Genomic DNA, 27,077 nt, shown 5'->3' with positions numbered 1-27,077 from the left:
AATGGCTTGCACAAAAGTTACTGCATTTTTTCTAATATGAATTCTGTGGTCATTGCAGGACAGACAATTCTTAAGGAGGTGAGTTGAGCCAACTTGTGCATCATAGGATGCTTAACCGCATCCTTGACCTTTATCCACTAAATGCCAGTAGCACCACTCCAGATTTATTAATCAAAATGTGTTCAGACATTGCCAAATGTCTACACTGGAAGTTACCATCAATTGAGAATCCCTGTGTTAATGCATAATGAAAGTTTGTAAATGTGCACTAATATAATATATAAGTTAGAAATGAGCGTGCGAATAAGGAAGTATCTTTTTTTACTGATGTGTCTATTCTTTCTGTATCTTACTTGTATTGCAAAATTGAAAGTTCATAATTATGCCATAATATATCTCTGTCGAGACTGTATAATTCTATCAAGTAGCTCCAGTCATTGGGCTAGTCCAAACTTACCTGATCCAGCCCGCGGATTGGTCCGTAGGCTTCACCTGGAGAGGGGACGGGGATGGAGGGCTAGGCAAGAGAAAAGAGAGACGAGGACAAGATGACCAATTCCAATCAAGTCCCATTTATTCAGGAAGTGTACATGGCTTATATAGAGTCAAAGGGGATATGGCTTTACAGGATGGGCTGGCTTGGATCTCCTCATATGCCATGGGCCTATCAGGCTAGCAGGAAGTCATAGGTAGACACATAGGTAAGTGGAAGTGATGTCAACAAGAGGGGATTGTGGGAGATGTAGGCTGAAGCGAGAAGGTGCTTACACCATTGCATTGTAGGCAAGGGGAGGATCATGGGAAATGTAGGCTGACACTCAAAATGCCCTCAGGTGGGAGGGGCAGGACAGTGGCAGCCATTCTGAGCCACTCCCTACACTTACCAATAGTAGTCGTGATATATTTTAACTCTCTTGAGTTCAAGATGGAATCTTGGTCAGTTTTCAATTCCTTTGGTGAGCTGAGTTCCACAGGACAGTACTTCAAAGCTACTTATCATTTTTCGACTGTCAAACATTCCAACTCTCTTAGTGTCAACACATGTAGATAGAAAATCTCACATGCTTCTGATACTTCCATTTCTCATCACACATGAAACTCTGTTATGTAAGAATCAAATAGGTTCTTCTGTTTGGAAATCATTAACTTCATTTTTAATGCATCAGTAAACTGTATGCAAGGCTATTTCATATACATGTATTATATTAACAACATGGTATTTGAAAACATTTTTGTTCAAATAGTATGTAATCCCATTGTTCCAGTGGAGAACACTATATTTCTAGTGAGAACACAAAACAAATTAAGCACAACTGGACATGAAAAGAACCCTTCTTACTTGGTGACACATCAGTGTTTGCTATGAATTGTCATTCATGAACTTCAAATTTAGGGTTTGGTATCTGTTTTCTGGCTACACAATACTGTGTTGTTTATTATACCAGTAATGGGACGTACCTATTTTTATTTTGGAAATATGATCTAAGGAGCAGGCAAGTCACACATTCCTTAAGTATCATTAATTACTTCTTTATTTTCTCTTTCCTTTATCATCATTATTTTTTTCATATAAAGTTATTGATGAGGGTGATGATGATGATGATGATGACGATGATGATAAAAGCTATCATGTTGTGAGCAGACACTATGTCTCAATAAAGGGACCTTAAAATATATCACATTGTGCACAGTAATAAAGATTAAGGATTCTGGAGTGAGTCTGTCTTAATAAAAGCAAAACAATTGTGGCAACAAAAATTAAGATAAAAAACATCCAAAAATTTGATTTTCCAAAAGAAAGCTCCTTTTTCGTGTCCCAGTTATTTTCTTTGCCAACTGAAATAATGGCGCTTCATAGTTTACTATGGGGATAAAAGTAGATTTATATACAATAAGTGCTCACAATACACACAAACACAGCAGCCTTCTAATAAAAAGTCACCATAAGGGCTGGGGATTTAGCTCAGTGGCATAAGCCCCTGCCTTGCAAGCAGACAGTCGTGAGTTCTATCCTTGGTACCGATAAAAAACGAAAAAAAAAAAAAAAAGTCACCATCTCCATAGTCTAATATATTTTCCCAAGAACCTTATAAAGTAATGTCTGATATGGTATTATCTTCAACTTATAGATACAATAATGGAAACTCAAAAAGTTTAATATTTTGCCCCAAGTTTCACTAGCCATCCTTTCTGATTCCAAAATCCATGCTTATTACCATTTTCTCATTGGTTCTACCAGTCTCTTCCCTTAAGACTCAATTAATTCAGTTTTCCTCAAGATAACTGTCATGTTTCCGCAGAGCTGTGCCTTTATTTCAGAATGAGCTCTCACAGCTACATTCACTACTCGGTTGCTTGATAGACCTCCAGCATTATCACTACCCCGATTGGTTAACTCTTAATATGTTCTGGATTCGCCAGGAACTCAATTATCACAGCATATCTTATCCAGATGGGCTCTGAACTTCCTGATATATTTATAGAGGAAAAGTGAAAACTACTATTTAATTTTTTTCCTCCAGAAATGTGATAAATAAATTTGTTAGAATAATTAGAAAAGATGATGCAAACATAGGAAATCTAAATAATGACTGTGTGATAATGTACAAGCCAGTTAAACTCTCTGAACTTTGGCTTCCTCATTCATCAAAAGAGGGGATTGAATAAGTGAGCTAAGACAATAAGCAATGGGTCACTGGAAGTCCCAATATATGCCTATGTGGAAGTGTCTTATGTGCACCTAATTGGAGAAGATGTTCAGTTTTGTGCTGTGCTGGATTAAATTGTACCACAAGGAGGAGAGCATGTAAACAGGGCTTACTGTGCTTATTTTCCTAACAAAATATCCCAAAGTGTGAGTATTCAGAGACTCGAGCTCTGCTGGCAATCAATAAAACATGAACGTATTTTTCTGAATGCATTTTCTTCATCCCCTTCAGGTTCCCTGTAATGAGGAGATAATGAGCTAGAGATATAGGCAGGGGTGCCCGAGAGCTTCTTCTAACATCCACTTTGTTAGAGCAACTTTTGCAGCTGAAAGGCAAAACATTTCCAAGGGATATTCTGCCAACTGTGTCAAACCCAGAGTTTAATGTCATGATATTTTTTAAAGAATGTAAGTGTACCTGTGGGGGTCCACCTAATGGGTGCTACTCAGTTATGGCTGAGAAAAATAAGTTTGACTGTTGCTTCATTGATTGTCTATTTTTTATAATCAAATCATGAGAAAAAAATTTCACTAGGAAACCACAGGTCTCAACACTAAAAAGTAAAACCCCTGAAGTTGTGTTTACACCTCAGGTACACCCCTGACATTTTTTATTTTCCCTGCTTCTTTGATGGGCTTGTGTGACACAGCCTTCTTCCGTTTATTTAGTATTTCCAAATACAACTGTACGTTGGGCATATTTTGTACTCAGAGGGTAGGTGAGAGATGTTGGTAGCTCTTTGCTTATCCTAAAACAAATCCTTAAGTCTAGGGAGATACAAACATTTCATCTCTCTTCTCAACATAATCAAGTCTGTCTGCAAAAACTAATTCTGAAAAGAATGCCAAAGCAGCCCCAGATCAGAAGGAAATGTGACTGTATTTGCCTAGGGATAATTTTCAGTGTTCAGAAAAGAAGACCTGTTGTGTTCAATATTTGTTAATGCTGGTGAAAGAATTTGACTGAATTCAATAGAATGAATGGAATGAAGTCACTAGAGAGGGTATCAAACTAGTGCATATGGAAATGAATCAAAAGTTGAAGACAGTAAATACCACATTTGTTAAGGTGTCCTGCAGAGAAAGATGATATGCACCCAAAACTGGGTATCAAAATTGATAATTATACACACACAAAGATGCACAGTTACACACTCATATACTGACATATACTAACAGCGTAGGAAGGGCTTACTCCTTATGTCACATGGACATCTCTGCAATATGCAGGGCAAGACTATCAAGAATGTCTAAAAATGACCCAAAACAGGAAGACTCCGAGACTGACTTGGGTTTTCTTTACAGTTAAGTGTTTAGGGCTAGAATGAGAGTTCCAGAAGATCAGGGCATTGCATGGTTTGACTTTCCCAATGAGATTAAAAGAAGAAATATGAAGGTTTACCAATAAACTTTTATAGATGTGGAGTATCAAGGGAAGAGGTGGAGATCAATCTAAAACATCAAAAAATGGGACCAAATTTCACATTACATATTTGTTATTTCACATTACATATGTACATATCTTATTTGCCCACATTACATATTTACATATCTTATTTCACGTTACACATTTATTAGGATGAAATTTTATATTTTATTCTTTTAATTGTTTCAGTTTTTATTAGCACATGTTGGCAGTATACTGGGATGCAACTTTAAAATGAAACAGAAAGAAATCAGTCTCAGAGGTTAAATTGTATAAGCTCAAGCCTGATTTAATCATTTAAAAGCTTATATCCTAATGAAGGAGTTGAACTTTCTTAAAGCTGATTTTCTTCCTCTGTCAAGTGGAGATAATACTAGGGACCCGCTGCTCAGATGAAAGATGAAGAATGGAGATGCTGGTAAGGGTTTTGATAGTGGAATACAGGAAGTGATTTGTGTTTCATTCCGTCACCATTGAGCTTTATGCCACAAATGGTTCTACTATCATCGTCACTCTTATTTTAGTTCATTTTTCTTCATAGAATAATGTTCACCATCTATATGTGTTCTGGGTATTTGTTCTTCAACTTGAAGTGAGAGTTGTTTAAACGATTTTTAAGATCTAGGCTGCTGATTCTTGTCCTTGGGACATTGTTGACCTCAGTACTCTTCAACTTGGAGAACCTTGACTTGCTGACATCCACTCTCCTAAAAAGAAAGCAGCGTGATTTTCAGACTTCTTAAATGCAGTTTTTCGGTTGGCCAATAAATATCGCTATTTAGACTTGAACAAAACATACTCAGTTTTCACACAGATCATACATGATCCAAATTTCATTATATTTGAGAATGGGGAGAAATTTGATTTTCCAACTGCTAGTTCTAGAAGAACCTTATCTGACAATGAATATTTTCTCATTTAGGTTTACCATGCACAGCTTGGTTCAGATGTATTTTGTAACTATCCTTCTTTATTTTATATTTAATTTTGTCTGATTGTTCCTTTTGTTAAATATGTTCTCACAGGTGCAAATTGAGGAACATATAAGTTTTTTTTTTTTTTTATGTTGACTTGGAACTACTAAATCATTTTTCCACACCACACTAAGGCAGGGATCTATTTGGTATTGTATTTTACATTTTTGTCTGTGTGATTGATCCGTCAAGATTTTCAAATGATTAGGGTTAAATGATTACACCTTACACAGGTAACATTAAAGTTCTTCTCTTGGAAATTGTGACTCAGTGACTTGGGAGATGGGACTTGGGGACCAATATTTAAAGAAGCACTCAAGGATATTTATGACACATTAATGTGTTTTCCCTACAGATTTTAAATTATATAAGGTATATATTTTCTTCACTAAGATATCCAAGGTGTTTCGACTATATATAAATAAAATTCTAAATTTGAATATATATGTGTGTGTGTGTGTGTGTGTGTGTGTGTGTATTATTATGGTCCCTGGATCTGGAGGAAAATAAAAATAATCTCAAAAATAATATCTATAATTCCTTTCATCTATACATTCAATTCTTTTTGCATATTACTGGATCTTTTAATAATGTACTAATTCTGAATATATGATCTCCAGTTTAGAATTACAGAAACTGAGTCTTGGGGAGTGAATGTTAAATGTCTCCATATGTACAGTTACAAAGTAGTCAAATTAATCTTTATATTCATGTCTGGCTGACATCCAAGCTCCTGTGACTTTTGAAGTGGATTGGACATAATTCTCCAGCCACTGCTGCCTGCCCTAGTTAACATTCTCCTTGAATGACCTACAAGGTCCTTAACTTCTCACTGGCTTAAGTGCTTCTGATGCTCCTACTTTAAATTTTGCAATATACACATAAATAATTCAAGCAAACAACTTGATATAGTGGAGTGCATTAGGGCTAAAATAACCCTCCCCTTTTTGACTAGTTTAGAAAACCATCATCATTTTCTAGAAATACTCTCTGGGTTTCATGTAGTGCATGGTATATTGAAATTGTTAGCATTTTGCCAGCTCTGCCATTCAAAATAAGGAAAAAAAATTACTCTGGAATCACTGCAAAATCAGCATCATCTAGATTTAATTCGCCTTTCCTCACAAATAATCTTCTTCATGTCAGCTTCATTGCCTTGATTGAAAAAGGACTATCTTTGTCATCAATACATGCTTTATAAAGATTAATAAAATTTATAGTCAAAATTTAAATGTTGCTTACTGATAGGTTAAAATCTATATGAGAATGCTATCTTTAAAAATGATTTTTTAGCCTAATTGAAGTTTCATGAAGTATGATCTAAAAATATGGTGAATGCTAAATTAAAAAAATAATTCGCACTGCCGTTAATCTTCCTAAAATACTTCCCTAACTTTGCACACACTGTCCCGTCACACTTGCCACTTGCTGAAGCAGGTCTGCAAGCCCTTTTCAGTGGATGTCTTTAGCTGTGCTATTGTGGCTGCCTCAATGCCCTGAATTAAGCCAAAATATTTCTCTGTCATGGTCATTTTGTCTTTGTGGAACAGCCAGAAGTCACATCATACCAAATCAGATGAACTAAGTTGGTGAGGACACACTAAGGATTTTTACAAGCCTGCCTTCCTGCTGGATTGCACCCTGCAACAGTATCTACCGTACTGTTTTATCAAACCTCATAAATATACTCATAGGAGAAGACTTGCATAAAGCTTCAGAAATTCTCACAAACAATGGTAAAAGTGCTTTTGAAGTCAGGAGAAGTGTTTTGTGGGATATTAATTGTAACGTATCTTTTAACACATAACATTTTAACTTTTAAACATTCACCATATATTCTGATTTGGTAACATGGGCAGATGAGTAGACTGCCGCCAGAGAGAACAACTGTGGTCTGTCCAATCACTGGTCATAACGCCCTACTCTCTGTTTCAGCAAGCTGTGTAACACTGTTTGCTTCTGCAAACTTCAACACCCCACCCCCCAGGCACAGGTGATGGCTCCACGCCCCTCCCATCTTCAAGAGGCTGACCTACCTTAATTTTTTTAACCCCTTTGCCGAGTGCCTCTATGTAAAAGGATCATTCCTGTAATTTTATCTGGGATGAACTATTTTCTACTTTTTGTCATGTGTACCTCTCATTTGTTTATTTTTTAGTTAGGATTGTTAAACTTTTTCTGTAACAATTTAGGCAGAAATACTTAATGGATTCTGGCCTCAAATTTTCTTTTGATTCCACTCAACTTAAAAGCAGTTATAAACACTATGTAAACAAAGTGGGTAGCTGTGTAACAATATCATTCTATTTAAAAATACAGCAAGTAGGTCAATTTCAGCAAATATATAAAGTCTGCTTGTTCCCAACTTTATACGGCAGATTATAAATTATAGTAGGAATGATTATGTTATTTTTTTATTTCTTTATTGTTAGAGTAATCACTGAGGAAAAAAGTTTCATGAGGATAGCATCATAGGTTACTTGTTCTTCATTGTATTACTTTGAACAGAGTGTATGTTGAATAAATATTTTGATGAGTTGTATTAATTAGTCTAAAACTGAGTTTTGTTTTTACTACTTAGCCTCCAAGATTCTTCAGTATCAAAATAAAGTCCATAAGTATTTATCATACCATAAACTCAGACCTAATGAAATCTTTAGCACTCACACTATTTCCATGCCTATCATAGACTATGATTATGACTTGGTTATTCATGTCTTTTCCATTTATTATTTCAAGCAAAATAGATAATATTTGATACACAGTGTTAGGCAATGGACTAAAATATCCCAATGCTGGACTCAGTTACTTCTATGTGGAGTTCAAAGTCTGATGTTATCTAAAAATATGCGGATTTCACTTACTAATGAAGTGCATATATTTTTCATGATTTGCTTTGCTTTTAGTTCTTTGCCCTCAGATTTAGTGGTTAATTCCTCACTGGTAAATCCCAATTTAATTGAATAATCACAGAATGCATCGCTCCATTTTCTGCATTCTCATTCATATTTTAAATCATAGTCTAGCTCATTTAACCACGATTAAAAGGGTCTTTATCCTTCATGCTGCAGTGATTTTGAGTAGGCCCAAGAAACAAGTTGGACACTTTTTGTATGTGTACCACTAAAGCCAAGTGCAATTGTAGAATACAAAAATAGTTTTTTAAAAAATGTGGCTGACTTCAAAAGAATGTGATTAAGATATATAAAAATATTCTATTTGAGTTTCTAGTGAAGTTGGTTTTTCTATTAGTCAAATATCTTTGCAGTAAATTCCAAAGATTTTGTTAATTTCAAGTTACAATGTTTTCTTCTACTTATATAGTCATTAAAATAAAAAAGGTACTCAAATCTAGGATTTTGACTAGAGTAACAAGTAGAAATATAGCAAGGTAGAAAAATTTAAGAAGAGACAAATTATACAGTACTATCTCCCAAAGGATTAGAGAAACTGTATTGTGCTATCCTCTCTGGTATAGAAATGCATCAACCTATTTATTTCAAATATTATAAGGCTCTCCGCATAGGATCAAAATTGCACTAATTTTTTGATGTAGATGAAGAAATGTTGTAAATCTGCAAACCACAAAAATTTTACAAGTCAAAATTATCCTTTAGAAAAATTATGAAGTAATATTTATATATACAGGCTTCAAATTAATTTTCATTGAAAGCCAGTCAATTCTGCTCAAAATTAGAACCCTGAACCTGTGGAAATTATTTCAGTTTAGAAATTGAAATAGTTTGACAAATAAAAGAGAAAACATGATGTTTCATTTTTTAAAGTGGTAAAGGACATAGGTGGTGGGAGAATGTTTTATTACAGAATTTTTCATGTATAGTCATTAAATTGGTAGAAAAATGAAGAGAAAGATAAGTGCCTTAAAATAAATGGCAGTATTAAGTTTTTTGCTAAGTTTCCTTTATCTAATTTCACTGTTTCCAGAACATATGCTTCACCATAGTTTTATTAGCAAGTGAAGAATACACCACTGTCCAAAATCTGTGGTGTGATTAGTGTTATTGAATGGCAGGTTTTGTGTTACTCATGTTTATTTTATGTCTTCTCAAACCATCTGCTTCCTTTCACTATGTCTTATTCAGATAATGAGAAACAGTGACAGTAAAGGTGTATATTGCCGCTGTAATTCTAGTGTAATTCTTGACATTTTGGATTTGTATTTCTATTTTTCTTTGTGTCACTGGCAAAACTGAATGATATGGTCATTTCTTAGGAAACAAAGTTTAGAAGTAATTTACCGAATTATATGATTCAAATCTACTATTTATTCTGCTCCAGATATTAGACAGAAAATATGCTTTCTCAGATAAAATACTGTCTATTCCCAAAACAATCCAGTGACAAGGACATGAAAATGGTGCAATTTAATAAGGACAGAAAAGAGTTGAAGGAAAAGTCTGATGGCATTGAGAAGTGAAAGTGAATGCATTCACACAACATCTTTAAAAGCTTCAAGCGCTAATTCAATACTCCACAGCAGTCATTCAAACTCAGATTAAAGCTTGGAGCATTAAATGACAAGCAAAAGAAATAGAAAAGCTGCCAGAGAATATTCAGACGACAGCATCTTTATAAACTATGGTATCCATAGAAATGTGAAAGGATTTGCTTTACAGAAATTTTTAATTACCAGATTTGGCTAGAATACAAGACATGAGTGGATAAACAGGAAAGACAGTCTTAGTGACTCTGTAACCACAGTTAGTACATACTGAACCTTAAGCATTTGCTACATAAAGATGTTCCTTAAATCACAATAGGATTGTGTTTTGATATATTCTTTGTTAGTTGAAAATATACTAAATTAAAAACATATTTTATACCAAATTTGCCTGAAGTTATTACTTAGTAACATGGTATACTGTAGATCACTGGATGTTTTATCCTCCCCAAAGGATGGTACTTTTGGTCCAGAGTTGCCAGGAGGTGTAGACCATTCCCTCTGGCCGGCATTGCAATAGACAGTATTATACAGCACAAGAAAACCTGAAGTACAGCTTCCACTAAATATGCAAGGCTTTCATACCATCTTAAAGTTAAAAAAAAAACTGTAAAGTGAACATCTTAAGTCACAAAATTGTACATCCGTTCTCTCATTTGACCTTCCCAACAAATTTGAGCCTGAAACTATTTTACTTTTCCCTTATTTTACATATTAGAAAGCTGAGTTTCAGAAATTTTTAGAATGAACCCACAAACTGAATTGAGTAATTCTAGACCATTGAAAAAAGAACTATTTATAAAGCTGTATGCATGGTTTAATCCAGTGGTTCTGAAAATGTGACACCTAGACCAGCATTATCAGCATCACTTGAGAAGCTTTTAGAAATGCAAACATTTAGTCTTCTCCCAGAAGCACTGAATCTAAAACTGTAGGCACAGCATCCTGCAAACTGTAGCTTAACAAACCACTAGTTCACTCTGAAATTTTTAAACAACAGCTTTAAAGAAATGACCAAGGATGGTGATGTTGCACCATGGGGTTGGTAACACAAGGAGAACCACTGCACTGTCACCTGTAGGCCAGAAAGAGATGGCAGTTATCTAAACAGAAAAAAGCAAGCTGCATGCACTTATCTGAGAGCAGTTGGAGTCTTTGGTAGACACACGTAACTAACCTTCGACAACCTGGCAGATAGGAATACTCTCTTGCTTCCTTGTGCAATTCCTGTTGAGGTAAATTTCATTGGCCAAATCCATGTTACATCAGAGGACAAGAGAGCTAATTGAGAGTTTCGTACATATCAGCCTGTGTAGCACAAGGCAGGTAAAGAGTGGCATGCAGATCTAAAAAATGGAAGAGGTTAAACAAATATTCACAAGGCAATGGACAGGAAACAGTACAGGCACATTTAAAATAATGTAATATAACTGTAGAGCATATTCTCAGTCATTATGGCATGCAACACCTAGGTAGGAGTAAGCAGAGATTACAGCATAACTCTGCAAACCATAATAAGAAATCTGGATTCTAAAAGAGTTTTAGCTTACAAGGATTGTATGATCTTATTCATTGATTTATTTACTGGTTACTTGCTTTTTGTTTTAGTTTAAGAAATACAAAAATTGTTACTGGAGTGGAGGATGAAGAAAGGAATGGATGATGTCATTCAGTAAAATGTTTAAGGATTTTATGCTAATCTGATTGAGGTAAGAAATGAGACTAAGAATAAAGATGGCAAAAAAGTATGACTTGTTGAAGTAAGCAAGTCTAGTTTTAAAATCTACAGGTGAATGAGATGTAGAGAGAAGGAATCTAAGTAAGATACTTCACAAGTTCAGAGCATTGGATGGAGATTCTTATTATTCTGGGTCTATTGATTCCTCATGGTGATTATGTTCATTTTGGTGCTGGCTTTGTTGTGAGTGATGTAAAGTATCTAGCAGTTTGACAGACATAGAGATTTGAAATTTAAAACATAAAACAGAGCAAAATATAGAAGGTAAGAATCAACAGAAAAAGAAACATTTGAAAATAATGTAGGTTGTATATATAAAAAGAAAAAAGTCAACATAAAGTAAACTAAAGAAAATACCAAAAAGGAAGGAAAGAGCCCAGTAAAATACAAAGAGGGAAAAATGTCACGGATGATAACTGTAACAGTAAGAGACACTATTAGTAGTAATGTGTAACCTAAGTCAGGTGTTTAGAACAAACTGTGGTGACCATCTTAAGCACTATGTCTCTTAAACTTTATATCTATATGGTAGAAAGTAATAAAGTAATATTCAGCTCACTTAAAACCCAAGGCATGAGCAATATAAAGATATTTACTAAGATTTTATGGCTGGTAACTTCATAAACTGAAATCCATACCTGGTTGTCTTCTAAATTTGTTAGACCTTCTGTGTATTTTCTAAAATGAGTGAAAATTTGAAAAGTCATGTCATGTAAACCTCAGCTGATAAGATGCCCAAGAAAGAGGAAATTTTGGGAAAGTCTAAAAGCATTGATGCTTCTGCATTGAAGAAGAACACTACTGCTGTATCTGACCTAGGGGACACTATCTAGGATTCCAGGCCATGAATACGGATACAAGAGGATTTTAAGGAGACTTAAAGGTACCAGAAATATGGATGAGATTGGCAGGCAAGCAGACAGCTGCAGCACTATAACCAGGGGTTAAGGAGTCTGGCAATAAACAAATGAAGAGACGACAAAGAATCTATCATGATGTGTAGCTAAAACAAATAGTTACTCATACATTTTGTTGTTATTAAAGTAGAAATGGCAAATGAATCACATATTCAAAGAAAAACATGAAAACATGAGAGTATGCATATATAAGATAAGAATGGGGACAATGACATACTATATTAAAGAAAATGAGCTAGTGGTAGGTTTTATGAATTTTGTGGAAACTGTAGCATATCTATTTTTCTGAAAAAGACAGTAGACTGTTGACCACAGGAGATACTCCCTCCTTTCATCCCTGCCCAGCTAGTCTCAGGTTTTTCAAGATTTTTGAGCCATCTCTGTCGCGGAATAATCTACACAGTCAATAAAATGGTAAAATGTCATAACTCTAATTAGCAATCTTTTCAGAGCAGGGCTTCACCAATCACAGGAAACATCTATGTTTAAAGTGGAATGGTTTCATAGTTGAGTGAGAGAACTGGTTTCACCAATATTAACTCGAGGGTGATCAGACAAAGTCTACTGTAAAACAACTGTCATCTTGGCCAAGACTAGAAAAGAATATAAGTCCTACGGAAGATGGCATAACTGCAGTATTTTAAAAGCTTTTGACACATAGCTGTTAATTGTTGTAGAGAAAGTATCAATATCAAAGATGGTTTTCAATATTGCATAGTCTAGTGTAGGGCACACAGCTACCCAGAGAATATTGAATTAGAAATTAAATGCAACATTAGACCTTCAGGCCAAATTTATAAACATACCAAACTGGAACATTAGTTCTGTGATATGCTGCACAACTGGACATGGAATTCAACATTTTAAACACAAGATGTCTGAGTTATCAGGTTAAGTTTGTATTAAAGTCATACTTTGTAACAAAAACCATGGTACTAAATATATTAACACCTTTGCACTTTGAGAGAGAAAGTTAGGAAACTTCAGAATTCTATCTCTGTCACCACTGATCCTGTGACCATGGCAAATGTCATCAGATTTCTCCCTGTAACTTTGATCAATTGCAAAACAAAGATACCAGTAATAGCAATTTCATAAATACTTCCTTGAAATAAAATAACACGAAGTGCATGAAAACAGTCTGGGCATAAAACTACAGAAAATGGAATAGATTTTTTTACAAAAGTGTACTGGATGAATCCCATGCTTCCAAAATTCTCTTGGGAAGATGACGAAGACATTGACTGGAAGGGGAAAGAATCAAAATGAACTGCCAAGAACATCCTTGCTTCCCCCAGGAGTGCTCAAGGGAGAAATATCTATATATAGCAGAGCCATGTTTAAAAATAACAAAATTCTAATGATTGATTAAAAGAAAAAAATCATCCACAAATGAAGATTTCTTATTACTAGAATTTGACTGCATTGTCATTTGAATAATTCAGATGGTTAAGAGATGGTACCATTGCACTAAAATATTCATACATATCCCAAAGGAGGATGACAGGGCAAAATGATGAATTGAACACGATGCTTTTGCATTAGAGAACCTCATGGCCAGCGTCAAAGTACATGATAACTGAAGTAGATGAGGTTCAGGTTAGGAAATGCAGCAAACAAGATCAGCAAGAGCAGTGAAAACCATCCAACTGGGGAAACTGACCAGTTGGCCTTGTTCTAAGACAGTAACAAGTTCTGGATCAGAGTATGAGAAGTCAGATTCCAGTTACTCAAACTGAGCAGCCTGGTCTAAAAGGAAGCTCAGTTTTCTCAACTGGAGTGCCTTCAATTTCTGACGTGCAACAGAACGACAGCATAACCCTGTGAGGAGTACATCACCTCAAATTGAATACTTAGGGCATCATACCACTGTTGACTCTATGATGACAATATTTTACAAAATCTCTCTTTTTCAATCAGCTTATCACAATAAAACAAGAGTTGTGTAAATTGAAAGAATTCTAGTTGCATAAATTTGAGTTGGAGAGATTCTAAAATTCTCCCTTTACTTGGTGTCTTTTCTTGTCTTATCTTGTATTTTTCCTGGAATAAAACTGCTTTTAACATCAGTGGTAACATTTTATCTTAAATGTAATAAACAGAACCCAAAATGAAACTTCAGAATTTCAAATAAATGATAATGAAGGTGTAGGTAGAGCTATCTAAAATAAAAATTATTTGATCCCACTCCATGACCAAAACTAGAATCCTTCCAAGTTCTGCTTTGTGAATTTCATTTTATAAAAATTGTTTTAAATTCATGGCTTATAAGAGTGTCCCTTACTTTTCCTCCTTGAGTGAAATAGAAAGTATACAAATGAATGCATAACAAATATGGAAGGTACTCTGGCAGTTTTCTATTCGTAGATAATAAAAAGAAAGTAACCTATGGCACGATCTACCTTGGTAAGAGTGGAAGAGTGCCATTAGAGAGTGTGTATGCTGAAATATCCTGTAGGAGGTGTGGTCCTCACGTCTTAAGAATAGGGAAGACACTAAAAATAGTCATGAGACTGAGGTATTTGTGGTTATATTTTTAACATAGCAGCTGTGATGCTAGAACTAAGTATAAAGTGGAGAAAAAGCAATGACTTTTCTTACAATGGTTTCTTTTCATTTTCTGTCCCTCTAGGCTGTAAGAAGGTACCTATTTTTAGTTTAAATCCTGTGGAGGGATCTTTAATGTCAGTCTTCAAAAGGAGGCAGTTTTGCTGAAATATGTCACAGCACTCCTGAAGCATGCCACACAGTTCACTTTTTGTAAACCCAGGCAGTCCTTTCTCTGGAAAGGACACATCACTAATGTAATTCAGATCCCCACGACAATGCACTTTCCCCAGATTTCATCACTCAAACCTTAGGGAAGGTGAGGGCCCAGTCACTCTTTACTTCACCTTCTATCTTTGAAAAGTCATTCAGCTGGCTACAAAAGTCTATGAAAGTGGTAGGATATTCCTTTATGGACTCAGTGCCAAGATGTTAAACAAACAAACAAACAAAAAATTCCTTTGAATCCAGCTGAATTCCTGAGTCCAAGTTGTATATTGTTGCCTGGCATAGAGATCAATGCGATGCTAGATGCTATTTTTTATCATTACCTGGCTCCCTGAGTGTGCACATATTTAGTCAGAAACTTAGCTGGGGAAGTGCTATTAGCACGCTAAAATATCGCTCACCAATTCCACTGGCAAAGCCTCCTCATTTCATTGCTGTAGGGTCATTGATAATGGGAATGCTTGTGTATAATAATAAGTCCTGTGGTCTGAATAATAAATCATTTGGAGGAACAAATGGAGGTCTTTGAAAATTTTGATACGAAATAGAAGAAGAAGGTTCAACACTAAAATGCCAGCCAGGGAGAAGAAAAATTTCCAGAGATATGTGATCGGTGATGGGAAAACTACAAATAGATTATAAAACAAAAATGTGAACTTAAAATCAGTGAAAGATAACTCTACACAATGTGATAGGTTGGTAACAAAATTCTCAACACTAATGGCTGACTCAATGTTAAGAATGGAAGGCTGCTGTTCTGTTTTCATGCTATGAATGAACATGCCAATAGAACTTTCCTGTCCATGACACCTGTACTATTCTCTAAATAATTGCCTTCAAGCGTAGATTTAGAGAACAATAGAAAAAATCAAAATGTACTGTTACAACTGAGCATTTTTATTTACTCAGAAATAGAACCAGAAGAAAATAGTTTTCCTGATTTGGGTAAATTTATTTATTTTTTAAGCTGGAACTGAGTGAAGGGTTTTCACACTGAACTTTTGTTCCTTTTTAACATTGTATTTTGAATCAGAGTTTTGTTAAATCTTTGAGTTGTCCAGACTAGTCTCAATCTTACAATCCTTCCTCAGCATCTCAGAGAGCTGAGATTTGAGATTTTGTGTGTGCCTCACCATGGTTGGCTTTTTGCTTTTTGTTTGTCTTTGTTTTGTTTTGTTTCAATTTTGGATTTCAGTTGAAACTACCTTACAATTTAATTCCAGTCATTTTGATTAAACAGATTATTTTAAGCCTCAATGTGACAGAATGTTCAACTTATTCAATAAAAAACATCGGTGCTAAAACACCCATCATCTCTCTTGGTGGGGTGGATTGTGGTACTGTCTCTGTACATTCTGTACTTTTTAACAAAAATTTCATGCCCAATATGGATAATTATATTTTTACAACATACACTAGACACCTCCTTGGTTTAAGTTCTATTCTGTGTACATCTGTGTATTAAGCAGAAAGACAAAATACTGTCCCATTCCTTCCCTGAGAGACTCAATAGATCTCTGAGGAGAACTCTACACATAAGCAAACTTTTGCATAACAGTAGAAGATTGTAAGGACTTATGTAAAAGTGATGGATAGACAGAGCCTTGCCCTTCTTTAACTGACTTTCCCCATCTGTCATTCAAAGGGTTTGATCTTGTAATGCTGGAGGTATTTTCTAGTTCCAAAAGAGTCTGGATGACTTGTTCTTAACCTTTAGCTCCCTGGAGCTGTCACTTACTCTTTTACAGGTAGGTGGGTTTGCAAGACATCAGTAGAGTCCTGCTGGATTCTCCAGAGTGCAAGAGGACCAGGCTTTGCACTTGAGTCATAAGCTTTTTGTGTGTTCACAACAGTAAATATCCCACCCCAACTGTTGACTTATGTCTGCTTTTTAAACAATTGCAACAGATGGTTTACACTTGAACAGAATGTATAATTAGCTTTGCAATCTAACACTTCATTCTTATTTGCTCTTTCTCAAAGGAGAGAAGCTGTGCCTTCTGCCATGGGGTCTAATCTGTTAGTTTAATCAGGAGCAGTGCTATGCAAGTTCCCAGAAGAGACAGGCTGTGGGAGGATTCTTAATCCCAGCTTTCGGGGACATTAAAAAAAGCCAAGAGGGGGTGTAGAAAGAAATTGCAGCACTTTTTAAAAACCCGTGCTTTATTCTCATTTGCTTTCCAGATGAGGAAAGTTTTATACTTTTTTTCTTTTTCTTTGCTCTACCTTACCTCCCTGAGCCTCAGCTTTTTCACTGGGGTTCAGTGCCAGGAACTCAGGATGATCTGAATACTAAATGGAATAACTCCTGCAAGCACCTAGCACTGATCCTACCACACAGCAGACACTTCAAGGAACTAAAGTAGTTCCTTCACTATGAGAGAATTTAGGAAAATGAAAGAGACATTGCTTTCCATTTGTTATGAACATGAACCTGCTCACTCTGCAAGCATCCTTTCTCAAACCCACTTCTGAAGAGTGTTTGCTTCTCCTCTCCTCAGCTTCTGCTCTGCACACTTCACTTTCTGCTTTTGGGGCCAAGACTGCCCCTCTATAGGCACAAGTTTCTGGATCCCAGCAATCCTTCTCCGTCTTTGTCTTCGATCGTGTTTATTCCCTCATGTAAATATGCTAAATTCCACTCAGATTAGCCTTTTCTGATTCAAGGATCTTAAAATCAGCATGCCACTCTCTCCTGAGTCTTACTGGTAGAAAAAAAACTGTCACCTCACTTGACATTTGTGATCTACTCATAGGAAGTCTGGCATGTGTCCATCTCTAGTTTGTCAGAGAGCTATGCTGTTCCACAGAGCAGAAGAGGTTAGATGGGACACAGGTTTCAACAATGGAGTGTTCTCTACAGAAAAAGAATCTTGATTCTTAACCTTAGTTTCCTAAGGTCATCAAATGAATTTTGAACATAGATACTAGATACTGGAAAAGTTATATAGTGTCAAAGGCCACAGCAAGATTTGATAATTTACCAGACTTTATGTAACCCAGACAGGGAGTGGTTCACTTCTGTGAGGAATTTATAGTCTTGAAGGAAATGCCAACAAATCCCAATCTAAAATAATTTACAAACATAAGAAAAAGATATGAAGTAGTAGAAATAGATTAGATGTCAGTTGGTATGGTCTTAGCAACTCAAGTGTCATTAAAAATGTATTTTTTGAGCTCTTTGCTAAGTAATTCATATACTTAGCTTGAATACAGTGTTCTTATTGCAAAGAGCAATGTATGCTTTCTAGAGCTACTATGTGCTTAATCAGTTTCAGAAATACTTTTTGTTTTTAAGATGGAAAAAAAAGGGTTCTGAACAATCAGGAGAGGTAGGCTAACTTCATCAAAGAAGACTGAGAGACTATTTTAAATGAATCTTCCAGATGTAGATTCCCATCCATTGTCTCTACATGACTTGCCACTGAAGCTAAGAAGGCTTTTCCTGAGGAGAATACCTCATTACACATTCACACCCTGTCTTGGTGAAGGCAAACACAGGTCTTTCATGTGTGAAGAAAACTTGAGGTCTATTCTAAGTGATACTTACGCTTGGTGTAAAAATTTAAGTCTGTTCCAGTTATATTCGTTCATTCAGCAAAGGTCTACTAAGCACCACATCTATGAATTAAATAGGCACTGGGGGTACTATGGAGAACAAGTTAACAATCACCCAGATGCAAATAAGAGGAGTGAGCTAGAATATTTCTGTTCAAAAATTAGGGCTCAGAACAGCAGCTCCATGATAGGCAATATTGAATGTAATTATTTTATTGCATACATCTTTGCATCAGCATTCACATGTATTGTGGTACAGTGATGAATAAAATAAAAACCTTCCTTTGATTTATGAAAATGTGTAATTAAATGCGAAAATTATAAAATATATAAGACATAAAGATAATGTCATCATCCAAAGATAGTGTTAGTATTTGTATGTTTTTAAAATAATTAATTTTCCACATATGTATTTATAATTTATAAAGTATTCTATCTGTTATTTTGTAGATTACTTAAGTAGGTTTTAACATATACATAACACTACACAGATATATGGTAGGTATACATGTATATAAACAGATATGCATTTATACATATATGGAACACATATATAAAGCTAAGTCTTTATATAAAGATTTACACATTTGTGTTTTATATATGCATATTTGTGTATATTGATAAAGACTACTAACATCTAACATAACCAAGAATACCTGAGGGACCCCAGAATCTTCCTGCCCCTTAATAGTAAATATCCTCTCTAGAGGCAACAATTATTTTAGTGTCTATCTTCCTATAAAATTTTTCCAATAATAATTAGAACTCATAAATTAGAATTACATAGTATATACTCTTTCCTGATCACCTTGTTTCATGCAACATATTGCTATTTCTTACTTTAAATTTAACATTAAATAATAAATTCTTTTTTACATTCAACTAAATTCCGTAAAGATGTAACTATCAATGTCCAAGAAATTAATTTTCCAAGTATATCCACTATCTTCATTATGATTCAACAATATTTTCATACTGCAGCAAATAAAATTAGAAACAAAATTTTCACAAGAGTAAATCATTATGAAGACAAAATGTATGATTAAGTACTTGATTCAGCAAACGCAAGTTAATAGTTTTTTTTATAATCATTATTAACTATATTATATGAGAGAAACCTATATATGAAAGCATTCAAGCAAACTGTTACTAGAATAAATAAACCCAGTGTACACACTTTTTCATTCATAAATGAAAAGCTTTGGCATATTTAATATTACCACTGGAGAGAATTGATCGACCAATTCTGTAATAATTTCATGTGTTGTTTATATGGAAATACTTACAAGATATGTGATTCACTAGTTTTTCTCAGGAGTGGGGGCAGAACGAGCTACAAAGGAAAAATATATTAATTAGTTATGACTTCCATTTGCCTCAAGACTTCTTTCAAAATCATTGCAGTCAAATGTGCAGCAAGGAAACTCATAACATAAAAATGTGACTGTGCTATCTGTCTGTCTGGGAGGACTCAACTATACAAGTTAGAAGAAGTTTGAAAGCTATTATGATTGAAAGGATTTTGGCCCAGATGGGACACTGTAGGCAGAAAAGACTTCAGCCTGAATCAGGGAGCTCATGTCTCCCCCACCCCTAGAGATTTACCTGTAACTCTATCTCCCCCCACCCTTTGGAATCTGCCCCTGGCGCCAAACCTGTGCCAATGAAATACCTGTGCATCTCTAATGGCCCTAGGACACTACCCTAAGCTTAGGCTACTTATAACCCCACAGCCACGTGTCCCTGAGAGAGATCCCAAACTTCAGCAGCAGGTGGTGTCAGCATCTCTCTCCGTGTTCTCAGAAGAAAGGCCTCTTTTGTTTTATACTTTACATCTTTTGGAAATAATCCTATCAACGATAAACGTTCCCCACCCATTTAACTTGTTAACTGAAGTCTGATAGATATTTTTTCTCTGTAAAAAGTGTAGTGCAGTTAAGCTATTCTTTTGTTCACTAAAATTGTGGTTTTGATTCCAGAGTTAATCGATAGAATAAAATATCCTCAGACATAGATTTCTGATCTTATCTTTCTCTTCTTTCCTCAAAAACTATTGTATATTGCAAGGGAAAAAATTCCCACTTACGATATGAATAATTGTGTGTCATGTATTTGTTTTGCAGGAGCCCTCTGACACTGCTGCTCCCAGTTCAGCAGCCAAAAGGTTCATAGTCAGGCTTAGTCTTTGGAAACTGGCCCACCGACAAGTGACTGAGCCTTCATGGCTGATCAGCATGTTGACCTCAACGTGGCCTATTCAGTGAGTGACCAAACATTTAGAGATAGTGTAGAAAACATTGCAAATTGGAGGTGCTGACTCCCCTTCTTTGAGATGAGCAGGAGAGGGGGAAGCAGCAATAGTATTTGCTGCCCTTCGTCCTCTCATGTCCCTGTGAGCTTCCTAATACCCTCCTAGTAAGATTACTTTCTCCAGATTGTGGCTGGTGGCTTCTTGTTGCTCACAAATGAAAATCTGATTCAGTGTTTTAGGTCTAAAAGATGAAATAAAATACCATTAGAAGCTCCCACATTTTTGTATACAGTACAAGATACCTCTTCAGTGCTTCAGTTGATGATTAAACACACTGATTGTTAGTGAGTTCCGAAATATTTTTTGACCTTAAAGTTTTGAGTTTTACACAAACACAAAAAGATCAATTTATTCATTATTTTAGCACAATGTAGGCCAAAATTTAATATGTATGGTAGAATGCTCTTAAAAATATATGAAAAATAAGTAGTTTATTTAAAATCTTAAGGAAAACGGTATATGGAAAGTATTGCATAATAAAAATTTATTCGGAGTTATGCATTTCAAGTTGGAAGGATATAAACATTCTTGTCAAGAGCCAAATATTTTATTGTTAAATGGCAAATATTAACAATTTCAAGTATGTCATTATATTAGAGACATGATTAATGTCAACAGAGTTGTAAACCTAAAATGTTCTATAATATGTTCTCCCATAGCCAAATCCTACTATGCTTTCTAGGCCAATTCTATATTAAAAATCAATACTTATTTTATTCTCAGCCAGAATACATACCTGTATGTAATATCCATGCCTTTTAGATCAAATAAATACATTTTTGCATTTGAACAAAAATCACTAAATACAGACAAATATAATTCCTCCAGGAACTAATGTGTATTAGAATATAGTTTGTGTTGTTCCTTAAATATTTTATGGGAAGAAGTTGAGAGGAGGATGTTTCTGCTCATGAAATCTTGACTCAGAGATACAGAAACTATTCAAAATGCTTGCAAGGTAAAGGGGAGAAGCTTGTGTTATGAAGACTCAAAACCCAACACTGACTAAAGCCCAGGTGTATCGTCTTCAACACCCTGCACACATTTCTGTGATATTGCAATTACGATCTTGAGTAGTTTCTTGTTTAACCTCTCTATCCTCATTAGCAACATGGGAATAGAATTAAATTTCTAATTCATATGGTATTTGTAAGGAGTTAATTATTGGACACAGAGTTTTAAATTCAGTGCTTAACACAGCAAATGCTTTGCAGCTGCTGGCTGTTACTAATGATAGCAGACGCATACTTGTCCTTTTGTTAATTATTCATTTTTTCTTACTCTGTGATTTATAAGACAAGAATCAGACTTTCGAGGTGATAAAAGATAGTTGTGGCTTTGATTGGAACTGTCTTCCCAAAACTTTATGTGTGCAGAGGAGGGAAGGTGACTTGCTTATAGGGGCCAGGCACTGACTTGATGGCCAGAGGTGTGGCCCTAGATAGAGATGGTCATTGGAGATTCTGCTAGAAGAGGATATCTTCCTTCCGGCCTTCTCTCTTCTCTCTGCTTTGTAGCTGTGTTGTTTAGAGCAGCTTTCCTCTGCCTATGCCCTTGCACCTTGCCATTTCTGTGTTTAAGTCTGCTGAACATCAAATGTGAACACGAATAAATCTCTCTTCCCTTAAATGGTGGGTGACCCAGTAACCAGAAAGTGACTGAGACAATGGTGAGCAGCTGAATAGTTGAGACCATAATTTCATTTAAATAAGTGGCCTTGTATCTACTTGGAAGAGACAGAATACACAACTTAGTGGTCATTAAAAGTTTCAATGGACACAAGAGAGTTCACATGTTTTTTGAACTGTCAATATTAATATGATCTAAATTAATGAATTATTAATATTTATTGTTTCTGCAAGATAACATCAATCCTAACTTGAAATTATATGAACATTTGCAATTAGGAATTAACATTTTGTTCAGATATGTTAATGATCTTGCAAATATTTCTGTTAGGTTACATAGCCTACAGGTATGAATTAAAATGTAGTATTTCTAAAGAGAATGATCTACTGATAACCAATAGCAACTAAGTAGCATAGTAAGCTACTAACAGAAACTAAGTAGGAACTAATAGGAATTCAGTAGCATGGTAAGCTTCAATCAATCTTTTTAGTGAAATGAAATATGCACATGAGAATTAGAGTCTGGGGGATGCAGGAAAGAGACACATGGATGTCAGCATTGCACATACGACTTCCACTGGACTTTTACTGCACAAAACAATTCAAATGATCAAGTCAAACTGGCTACCTCTTGAATCTTTCTGGAAAAGTTTTACAACTTTTACAAAGATCCTGTAACCAGCACTACGATAAAAAGTATTTGGTAAATATTAATCTAAATAGCAAGGTTCAAGTAGGCAAGGCAATGACAGAAACTTCATATCATTTTGTTTGAATGACCTTCTCCATTAGTCCCTCTAAAACACACCCTCATCTTTCCTTTTTCTGTCCAAATTAAACAGTCTTTGATGAGAATCCGAACATCTTTCGTGTGCCCAACTGGCACAAATAAATAGAAGGGATGCTCTTACTCTATCCCAGAGAGCATACTAGAGTAACTACTTTTTCCCTCCACCGTGTATTCAAGGAGAAGCTCTGTCCTCTCCATTAGTGATTAGGATTATGGAGATCACTGTGTATTCTCATCAAACCCCACAAAACCCAGACAGCCTGCAGAGAGGTTAGCTCTTTTTATATAATAGTAACATTATAGTACCTGTCCATGTTTTCCATTCATAGCAACTGCAGCAAATAGGAATCTTGGTCCTACTCTTACCTATAAATTCTTGAATATTTTTAGAGAACTCAGAAATTCATTTGAACATCACTCAATTCTACTTTTCCACATGATAATTAATTTTGCTCCTGTGCAGAAATCTCCAAAACTTCAGGGGGACACTTTACTTTGTGTTTGCAAGACTTACAGAAGTTTTTCTTTTATTATCTAAATTGTCACATTCCTCTCCCTAGAGATGTTATTTGTAAATCTATAAAACAGAACATATGAACTACTTCCTTTGAAGAATGTATAATAAAAGTTAAAGAAAATACATTTCCCAAAATGTATGAACTATATTACATAGCACATGTCTTTATAAAGTTTATGTGCTAAACACTAACATAATGACACCTTTATTGATTTACAACTTTTCATCTTTTTGTAAAAAGAATAAAACTGAATTCTTTATCTTCTACATTGTCTACATTAATTAGCTTATTATTATCTCTTTCCACACATTAGGTTTTTTTCATACATTAGTGCTTTTGAAATTTTATATCAAAACTATGTACATGATGATACAAATTCTTCAGTCTTATAAGTCAGCTACACATACATAGCCTTCCATACACACACACCCCTGCATATATGTTGGCAAATTGATGATAAATATAGGCTGAATAGCAAATGATACCAATAACAGTGAATAGTTATCTATAAGACCAAATTTATTATTCTCCTTTACAAGTATGGAAACTGACAGCAAGTGAGGTTACATAATCCTTCTAAATTCTGGTTGTTAGTAATCTGGCTAGATTCTAAGTTGACATGCTTTACACAATACATCAATTAATATGTACAGAATAGTATGTCTCCTTGAACACTCTCCAAGAAAAGAATTCAATATTTAGTGTATTGAAACTCAGAAAGTAATGTGTGCTCAATGGTAATTTAAAATTTTCTCATTTTCGTATTTTAGCTTTTAGTTTTTCGTCTTGGAAGTTAAGGACCCAGACCGATTTCAAGTTGTCTTTCCTAGTCTGTTTTATAAACTGAAAAAAATACACAAGAATCTCCAGTGGATTTTATACTGGATTTGCAATGCTAATTGAGTGAACCCATCATTTCACTAAGAAGTCTAACAATTACAGTTACAAACGGCTTGCATTCTATTATTGATACGAGTTGTTTAAAGTCTATGAGTTATTTCAGAGATCTATAGTGACAGATAAATATGATACACCTCCTAAAATGTCTCAAAACACATTTATATGTAACTACCTATTTATATGCGGAATTTTCTCATCTATTACTCATAGTATCTATATTTTCTCATGTCACCTAATTTCTGTATTTCTCTTCAGCCTCAGGGCTGAGGTCTCTTGTGCCTGGGGTATGACCTGAGTACAAAGAAGGACAAGCGGTGCCCACTGTATCTTGCTTGTCATTATTGACCTCAGCCTCATCATAACCTGAAGGGGCCACAACTGTTCTCATTTTATAATTGAGAAAACTGACACTGGCGAGGTTTAGTAACTTGAAAAAGTTACACAGAAAATAAATAATGGAATCAGGATTTCAAAATGGTCTACTTTCATTCCGTCTATTATATTTCTGTGTGCCGCACATTCTCGGGTGTGTACTCTTTCCTCTATTTCATCATGATGCTGTAAGAATTTCAAGGATCGGCCAGAGCTGCCCAGTGAAATGTCTGGAAAGGAAACTGTACTTTATGCAGAACATTCTAAATCTACATTCTACTTTCTTACTGACCTAGTCTGTACATAGTTCTCCCATCAAAATTAAATGATCTTTTTATACAATAGTAACATTAATATCAAACATAGGCTGTTACTAAATGTTATGCATAAAAATGGGTAAAGCAAGTATTAGAGACTTCAGAACACAGAACATATGGAAAATCTAAAGCTACTTTCCATTTTGTGTCACCAATTTTTACAGTGGAAAAAGTAAAACATTTTTCTCTTCCCAAAAAAAGTGTACATCTTGAGTCATGATTCACATTTGTGTGAGAAATAAAGCAGTTGTATTCCTCTATTTTATTCTAGTTTACAAGAGGTAATTTGGTGGGGAACATAATGAGGCACGGTTTCATTTGCCTAACCTTCTGTGAACTCTATAAAAGAGACACCACCGAGGAGTAAATTATACAAAGAAGGCTGAGAAGCATCTGGAAGAAATAATTTTTAGTTTTATTCTAAGAGGAAATGATGTGGAATTCATTCTTGGTACTGAGAAAGGCCAAATAAATCTGGAAAAAATATTCTAAGACATCATGAAAATCATAAAGACTTTCAGAATTTTTCTGCAGAGATTTTAATTCCTTCTTATCTCATGATTCAAATATTCCAAGGCAGAATGGGTCATCTGAACGATCACCTATAAGAATGGAGCTATACAAATTTCATTGTAAGAACAAACTATCACAGATTTTACTTCCACATAAGGCATGGCACAGATAAACATCCCGACAGTGACCCATGCATTGTGTGTGAGCTTCGTGGGCAAAATGAGACGACTTTCATTAAAACTCACTAATTATTTATGGGGCTGTGGACCATTTTGCTAAGTCTCAATCTCATATCTGTTGTGAGAACAACGTAAACAATATTAACATTACTCTTTTAAGAACTGAAGAGCTAGCTGAGTATTGCAGAGCAGGTCTGTCATCTTGGCACTCTGTGCAGCTGAGGCAGGGCGATCTCAAGTTCAAGGCCAGTTGGGCAAATGAGTAGAACCCTGTCCTAAAACAATTTTTAATAAAGGACTGAAAACAAACCTCAGCGCAATGACCCTGGCTCAACCCTAAAATTGAAAACAATAGGAAAAATAAAAATGTTAGACGACACAATTATGTCTTCAGGATGAATCACCATATTCTCTTCCTATTCCCTCATTTGTTTGTTTCAATATACCTTCCTCTGACTTCGTCCCACACATAGTCCAATTTTGCTGATGAAAGTTTATTGATAAGAAAACAATATAACACATCCCTTAATATGATCAGGCTTTGTTGTTTACCAAAAGTCATTAAGTAAATGATGATTCAAGTAAATTAACTGCTGGAGCATCTGGAGCTTTCCTGAGATACTTTCTTTTCTGAGGAATTCCTAAGAAATGGCTCATAGCAATGAAATGTGAACAAACTGATGAAATATAACTTAGTGGAATATTGAGTTTTACTTTCTTCCATTTTCTTTTTATTCCTTCCATTGATTTACATAACTATATAAAAGGATTGTTACTGTGGTGAGAAATATGGTTCCTAGAATTTCTAGTCTCTCCTTTACCCACAAAGTATTTCAAACTGCAAATTAGGACTGATTTTCTGCCTCCTTCTTTTTCCTTTATGTTGTTTTGTAGACATGGCTTGGAAGCTGGTTTTCCTTTGTGTGTTTCACTTTCCCTTGGTCTATTATTTGACTAAGACTGACTAATTTTATTTTAATTTGGTAATGTGG

The 27,077-nt window shown here is 35.1% G+C and overlaps 1 long non-coding RNA gene across 2 annotated transcripts in view; it reads right to left on the bottom strand.

Moving 5' to 3' along the window:
* Positions 1 to 551: 551 nt before the first annotated feature.
* LOC134475762 (uncharacterized) overlaps positions 552 to 27,077 on the bottom strand; it is a 28,262-nt gene continuing 1,736 nt past the window's right edge. Inside the window, exons 2-4 of one of the 2 annotated variants that reach the window (XR_010046996.1) lie at positions 19,844 to 19,890; positions 10,747 to 10,915; positions 552 to 4,840 (exon numbers count right to left, since the gene is read on the bottom strand). This is a non-coding gene — a long non-coding RNA (uncharacterized LOC134475762). The remainder of the gene's footprint in view (positions 4,841 to 10,746; positions 10,916 to 19,843; positions 19,891 to 27,077) is intronic. The other variant, XR_010046997.1, reaches the window with a different exon arrangement.

This window comes from Cavia porcellus, unplaced genomic scaffold, assembly GCF_034190915.1.
Source record: "Cavia porcellus strain 051 isolate PalLab524CR breed Dunkin Hartley unplaced genomic scaffold, mCavPor4.1 scaffold_4, whole genome shotgun sequence".
Lineage (NCBI taxonomy): Eukaryota > Metazoa > Chordata > Mammalia > Rodentia > Caviidae > Cavia > Cavia porcellus.
The sequence above is the reverse complement of the archived record's forward strand: the minus strand, read 5'-3'. Positions and strand labels throughout refer to the sequence as shown.